Source organism: Amblyraja radiata, chromosome 23, assembly GCF_010909765.2.
Source record: "Amblyraja radiata isolate CabotCenter1 chromosome 23, sAmbRad1.1.pri, whole genome shotgun sequence".
In the NCBI taxonomy this organism is placed as follows: Eukaryota; Metazoa; Chordata; class Chondrichthyes; order Rajiformes; family Rajidae; genus Amblyraja; species Amblyraja radiata.
In genome coordinates this window covers 9,677,481-9,684,799 of record NC_045978.1, presented here as the reverse complement: position 1 = coordinate 9,684,799, position 7,319 = coordinate 9,677,481, and positions in this window count along the sequence as shown.

The following is a 7,319-nucleotide window of genomic DNA, read 5'->3' as shown; positions in this document are numbered from 1 at the left end:
CTTGTGAGCAGTTCTTTAATAATGCATGTATTCTGGGGATGTAGACATCGCTGGTACACTTTGCATTCCTTGACTGTTCATGCATTTCACTGAACTGAGGAGACAGTTCAAAATCAATTATATTCGTGAACGTGGAGTCGCATGCAGACCAAACGTGACAAGGATGACAGATTTGTTTTCCTGAAAGAAAAATTTAAATGAGTATCAGATTTAAACGGGTCAGGTCATTAAGGAATCCAGTCGAACGTGTTTCCTGGTTGGCTTGCAGGTAAGTCCCTCGCTCACGTTATTTAGTATGTAAGAAACACAGACATCTTCAAGGTTGTTTTACTGAGAGTATATTTTATTTAACTTATAGAGTTAGTTAATTACCCAGAATTAAATTCTTTAGTGAGCACCTTGGGATTTTAACACAGTTCAGAGTCCAGGATGTGGCCTTTAGTCCAGTAGCAACCACTGCGACTAAACCTTCCACTCCAGCCTCAACCTCCATCCAACCCCCTGCCCCCTGTGATCCTCGCCCTTGTCGTGTTTTCACCTCACCCTTAACAATCTCATATGTTTCAATGCGATACCCTCTCATCCTTCTAAACTCCAGAGTGTACAAGCCCAGCTGCTCCATTCTCTCAGCATTCTCTGTTTTTGCTACCAAAGTGGATAACCTCACATTTATCCACATTAAACTGCATCTGCCATGCATCTGCCCACTCACTTAACCTGTCCAAGTCACCCTGCATTCTCATAGCATCCTCCTCACAGTTCACACTGTCACCCAGCTTTGTATCAACTGCAAATTTGCTGATGTTACTTTGAATACCTTCATATAAATCATTAATCATTAATGTATATTGTAAATAGCTGCGGTCCCAGCACCGAGCCTTGCGGTATCTCACTAGTCACTGCCTGCCATTCTGAAAGGGATCCCTACTCTTTGTAACGAGTGGGGGTTAATCCCTACTCTTTGTTTTCTGTCTGCCAACCAATTTTCTATCCATCAGCACTCTACCCGCAATACCATGTGCCCTAATTTTGCCCACTAATCTCCTATGTGGGATCTTATCAAATGCTTTCTGAAAGTCCAGGTACACTACATCCACTGGCTTTCCCTTGTCCATTTTCCGAGTTACATCCTCAAAAAATTCCAGAAGATTAGTCAAGCATGATGTCCCCTTCGTAAATCCATGCTGACTCGGACTGATCCTGTTACTGCTATCCAAATGTACCGCTATTTCATCATTTATAATTGACGCCAGCATCTTCCCCACCACCGATGTCAGGCTAACTGGTCTATAATTCCCTGTTTTCTCTCCCGCCTTTCTTAAAAAGTGGGATAACATTAGCTACCCTTCAATGCACAGGAACTGATCCTGAATCTATAGAACAATGGGAAATGATCACCAATGCTTCCACGATTTCTAGAGCCACTTCCTTAAGAACCCTGGGGTGCAGACCATCAGGCCCTGGGGATTTAGCAGCCTTCATCTGCAAATGGTAACTTATATTGCTGCTGCTGCTTATCATTTCACATTTAAAGCATCTTTGGGTGTCTGAGAATATTTAATAACAGTTGCGTTGTGCAAAAGGTGCAAAGTCAAACTAGTTTGAACTACAATCTCAAGTTAGTCTTGCAGTGCTCAGATTTTGTTGCCCAGAGTAGGGGAATTGTGAACTGGAGGACATAAGTTTAAGCTGAGGGGGGAAAGATTTAATAGGAACCTGAGGGGTAACACGGGGTGGTATGTGTATGAAATGAGCTTCCGGAGAGGTAGTTGAGGCAGGTGATATCATAACGTTTAAGAAACATTTATACAGATACATGGATTAGACAGGTTTAGAGGGATATGAGCCAAACGCAGGCAGGTGGGACTAGCGTAGATGGGATGTGTTGGTCGGTGTGGGCAAGTTCGGCCAGAGGGCCTGTTTCCATGCTGTAAGTCGATGACTCCATGACCAACAGCATCATTGAATAGGTGGATTTGTTAAATTATGCCAGGACCCTTCTTTACAGATAGATGGCGCAGTAGATCCATATTTCCACGAGAAACAAATTTAAAATACTTTCATTTCGGAGACAACGCAATAACTAATTTTTTTTCCTCCTTTATCTTTCATTTCAGTTTTCCAAATGAATTTGCAGTGTTAAAATACCACATGGTTCTTTAAAGATTTGGCTTCCCAACAGGTTGAATGCAGTTATGTGTGAAGTGATCACATTATGGGCATTCCATATCACATAATTTCAGTCCAGTCATCTGTCAGTTTGGAAATAGAAAATCAAATTAAGCTCCAGTTTCACTCTGAGTGCATCCAGATTCACTATGCATCAAAGAAAAAAATCTATCACTATAGCTGCAGGTGCCGGGAGAATGAATTTTAATCACCTCAGTTATTACCATTGAATGTTTGATTTCTAAATCTGCACAAGTGCATCATCAGCCACCTGTTTTCACTATAACTTTATTATATTGGTTGCCATGGAAATACATTTGCACAATGAGCAATAGACAATATCTATATCAATCATAACTTGTCCCTTAGATATATTGGTTGTCAAACCTTTGTTATCTACAATGACTGAATGCTTTAGTAGTAGGTATTGTAATTTCAAATGACATTATGTTTTTACCTTGACAAAGGGATTAAAACGAGAGCACACTAAATTATTTTATTTTGCACGGAAGTAGTTTATTTTCTTGGAACTAATTATATTTTTATTTTGGAAATGAAGTAACGCATATAAATGTGGCATTTATAGAACAGCAGCTCACAGGACCTGAAAAATCCACCTTGGTGCAAGACTCTTAAGTACTTCATAATGAAATTCGATCACATGTTCTCGGTGAACACAATGCATTTCTAAGGTTCTAGACTAGTCTTCTGTACATTTAATGTAAGCACTCTCTGTAAGCAATCATAGCACGTAGACAGCACAACAGGCCCTTCGGCCCACTATGTGCCAAACATGATGCTTCTTCGTCTTCTTTCCTGTGGCGTGCACAGCCTAAAGTTGTTGGACAACTTGTTCTATTTGATCTTCCATTTGTGCACGTCGAGTTGACTGCATTAGTCGAAACAGGGCGGACCACGTGAAGTTTGCAATCTTCCACCCCCAAACATGATGCTAAATTAAACTAATCTCAGCCTGCACGTGATCCATATCTCTCCTTCCTGCATGTCCATGTGTTATCTGCATATCTAAAGGCCTCTGAAATACCTCAATCATATCTTCCTCCACCGCTGTCCCTTGCTGCACCATCCAGACACCCACCAGCCTCTGTGTATAAAAACAAACCTTCCTCTGGGCTTGTCCTTTAAACTTTGCCTCTCTTGCTTTTAAAGCTATGCCCTCTAGTCCATGACATTTCTACCCTGGAGAAAAAAGATTCTGACTCTACCTTATCTATACCTCTCATAATTTTATACACTTCCTTCAGTCTCCCCTCAAACTCAGCTGCAATATTTTAAGAATGGCAGGCAGTGACTGGTAGGGTGCCGCAAGGCTCGGTGCTGTGATTGCAGCTATTTACAACATACATTAATGATTGAGATGAAGGAATTAATAGTAACATTAGCAAATTTGCAGATGATACAAAGCTGGGTTGAAGTGTGAAGAGGATGCTATGAGGATGCAGGGTGACTTGGACAGGCTGGGCGAGTGGGAAGACGGGCGGAAATCGCTTTTAAAACATGGGGGGGACACAGTGAGGCCTAACATCTAGGGCAGGGGTCGGCAACCTACATCCGGCACGCTGGCGTATTTTTTTTTTTCAATTCTTTTTCGCCACGTGAGAACTGCAGCCAGTCCCGGGGCAGGCGAGCTGACCTGGGAACTGCAGCTAGTCCTGGGCTGCTGGATTCTAGGAGCTGGCAGCCTCCAACTGGAATCGACCTTGAGGGCTCCGGTCACAGAGCATGTGGACTTACCATCACGGAGCTGGCTGATGGAGGCTGTGGTGGGTTTGCGGCTGCGACTCGACTTCGGAGGCTTCGCTTTTGCTGCAACATGGTTCACAAAACATGGTGGGGATTGTCCCCCACCTCTCAAAACATGGGGGGGGGGGGTGGAATAGGTCCCACGGCCCCCCCCCCCCCCCCCACCCACTCCCCAGGATTTCCGCCCATGCGCAGATGCAATTATTAAGGGATTGGACACTCTGGATGCAGGAAATATGTTCCCGATGTTAGGGGAGTCCAGGACCAGGGGCCAGAGTTTAAGAATAAGGGGTAAGCCATTTAGAACTGAGATGAGGAAAAGCTTTTTCACACAGAGAGTTGTGAATTTGTGGAATTCTCTGCCTCAGAAGGCAGTGGAGGCCGATTCACTGGATGCATTGAAAAGAGAGTTAGATAGAGCTCTTGGGGCTAGCTGAATCTATGGGGAGAAGGCAGGAATGGGGTACTGATTGTGGATGATCAGCCATGATCACATTGAATGGCGGTGCTGGCTCGAAGGGCCAAATGGCCTACTCCTGCACCTATTGTCCATGTATCTATGGCAGATCAGGTGGCTGGCACTTGGGATGTTGCACAGTTGCAGTGTGATGTTAGAGTGCAATTAGTAGAATTGATAAGGGGAACCAGTAGATATATGGACTTTCAGAGGCTTTTTGATAAGGAAAGAAGTTAATGTGCAAAATTATAGCACATTTGATCGGTGATAGTACACTGGCTTGGATTGAGAATTGGTTGATTGACAGGAAACAGGGGGTGGCAGGCAAGGACCAGCAGAGATACTGTAGAGATCAGAAGATAGACATAAAATGATGGAGTAACTCAGCGGATCAGGCAGCTTCTCTGGAGAGAAGGAATAGGTGATGTTTTGGGTCATCTGTTACCAGCCCTGATTTCTTCTGGCTTTTTCTCGCCACCAGTTTATTTCACGCTCTCCCCCCCCCCCCCCCCCAAGTCTGAGGAAGGTAGAAGGGTTTTGACCTGAAACGCAGCCTATCCATTTTATCCAGAGATGCTGCCTGACCTGCTGAGTTACTCCAACAATTTGTGTCTATCATAGGAAGCTCCTCTTCCTATTTTCTTAGCTTCATTGTAACATCAAAGAGTCCTGTCCCTACATGAACCTCTGCTGGGTGTCCGGAACTGAACATGCCACCTTCTGTGTGTTCCCACAGCTATTGATCATCATAGCAGCACGGTGTGTATAAAAGGTAATAAATACTTTCTCTAATCAATACATTCCTTGCTCTGGCATCCGCCATTGATCATCGTAGCAGCATGCTGCTGGCAGTTGTATTATTATACACATACCAATCAAGGACAAATCAATTGTAAATTACCTCTGCTGATTTGACTTAAGCGCCTGTCCCACTTACGCGCCGTTTAAAGGCGACTGCCGGCAACCGCCATAGGTCGCCGAAATTTTCAACATGTTGAAAATTCAGTGACGACCAGAAAGACGCTACGACTCTTTGGAGACCTCTCACGACCATAGACCTCCCACGACCATACGTGAGAAAGGTCACCTGCGACATGTGGCCAGGGGTCGCCTGTATGGTCGTGAGAGGTCTCCTATGGTCGCGAGAGGTCTCCAAAGAGTCGTTGTGTCTTTCTGGTCACCGCTGAATTTTCAACATGTTGAACATTTTGGCGACCTAAGACGGGTGCCGGCAGTCGCCTATAATGGTTGCGTAAGTGGGACAGGCCCTTAACACTTTAGAACTCTGGCCTTGTCTGAGCAAGGTTGTGTTTCACAAGTTAATTTGTACCTATTGTGCATTTTATGTATAATTACTTGATCATAGCTTAAGCTAACTGAGTCTATATACAAGGTACACAAAATTGCTGGAGGAACTCAGCGGGTGCAGCAGCATCTATGGAGCGAAGGAAATAGGCGACGTTTCGGGCCGAAACCCTTCTTCAGACAGGGTCAAATCCCTCCCCACCTTTGTTCTAGACACCTCAGACACTCTCCGCCGCCTCCACGCATTCCACTCTCTGGGCCCTCACCCCCTCATCTTCACCATGGATGTCCGGTCACTCTACACCTCCATCCCCCACCAGGATGGCCTCAAAGCCCTCCGGTTCTTCCTCGACCAGTCTCTCCTGAGTCTATATACAACTGACTACACATCATCTGTATTAGTGTAGGGATCTTCATCAAGCTCTGTTCAGAATTGATCTGCGTACCACACACATCACCGCTTCAACACACATGTTCTTGAACTGTATCGGACCTATGTAACGGAAAATCATGTGTTAATTTAAAATGTATCCAACTTTTTTAACAGTTTTAGTTGGCACGGACCTAGTGGGCCAAAGGGCCTGCTTCCACGCTATATCTCTAAAGTAACAAAGTTATTTTTCAAACTAAGTTATATTTAGAAAGCCACTGTGTATCCAAAGGGAAATCACCAACACAAGTATAATTTTACTGCTTTCACTCCTGGGGTCATAATCATGAGCCAAACACATTGAGGGCAGAAAGAGACGGAACTTGCCAGGGGAAGCTGAGAAAAAAAGAAACCCCTTTGTTGAGTTTTTCACAACATTGCAATGCTGATTTACTTTAAGTGTAGGAAGGAACTGCCGATGCTGGTTTAAATCGAAGATAGACACAAAATGCTGGAGTAACTCAGCGGGTCAGACAGCATCTCTGGAGAGAAGGAATGGGTGACGTTTCGGGTAGAGACTGAAGAAGGGTCACGACCCAAAATGTCACCTATTCCTTTTTTCCAGAGATGCCGTCCGGGTTACTCCAGCTTTTTGTGTCTACTGATTTGCTTTAAGATGGCCAGAAACTTTCAATCAATAGTTGATGTGTCATTTGGAATGCAATACTCCTCGGTCTTAACATGAAGGACGCTGTGGGAGATGCCCCAATAGGTTTAAAATGTTGTGCCTTTAACATCTCGTTAAATATTACCAGCTGTTGGTGAGAGTTTTATATCTAAACCAAGAATTTATTTTAAAAATTACGTAAGAATTACCATTTTGTCATTGATAGCTTTATGTAAAGGAGAGATAAGGAATGTTCACAAAAACAAATAAATCTTCTTCTTGCATATGGCGGGCACAGCCTAAAGTTGTAGGACAACTTGTTTTATTTGATCTTATTTGATTGATTGCATTCGTCGAAACAGGGCGGACCACGTGAAGGTTGCAATTTTCCACCCCAACTCATCAATGAAGCTCCACAATTACTATAACAGCATCCAGAATATAGAAAAAGAATTGGCCATTCAGCCCATTAACCCAATCCTGGAAACCAATTAGATTACCAAATCTGTACTCTTCTGTTTCACATCTTAAATCAAACTCGATGCAACCTGTTTATATTATCTTTGAAAATGTAATTTGATCCAATG